General features: G+C 17.8%; 1 protein-coding gene across 1 annotated transcript in view; it reads left to right on the forward strand.

The window, feature by feature from the left end:
* The window catches only part of LOC108761649 (putative uncharacterized protein DDB_G0282133), a 20,065-nt gene that overhangs the window by 8,146 nt on the left and 11,677 nt on the right, over positions 1-242 (forward strand). The window lies entirely within an intron of this gene.

The raw sequence follows: 242 nt of genomic DNA on the forward strand, positions 1-242 counted from the left end.
TTATTGTTTTTTTTTCTATATAACCAAAATGATTTACGTATGTAATAATTAAAAAAAAATATTTTCTAGTGTTTATGTTTCCTATATAGTTCCTATTACGTATAGCCAAAGTTAAGTAAATATTATGTACTTAAAATTTTAAAAAATGTTCCCTAATGTTTTATATTTTATATAATTTATGTATAACGAAGAAGACTTATAAATGTAATACTTAAAAAAATTTTCTAGTGAGATTATAATTA

The sequence above is a fragment of the Trachymyrmex cornetzi genome, unplaced genomic scaffold, assembly GCF_001594075.2.
Source record: "Trachymyrmex cornetzi isolate Tcor2-1 unplaced genomic scaffold, Tcor1.1 scaffold1093, whole genome shotgun sequence".
Lineage (NCBI taxonomy): Eukaryota > Metazoa > Arthropoda > Insecta > Hymenoptera > Formicidae > Trachymyrmex > Trachymyrmex cornetzi.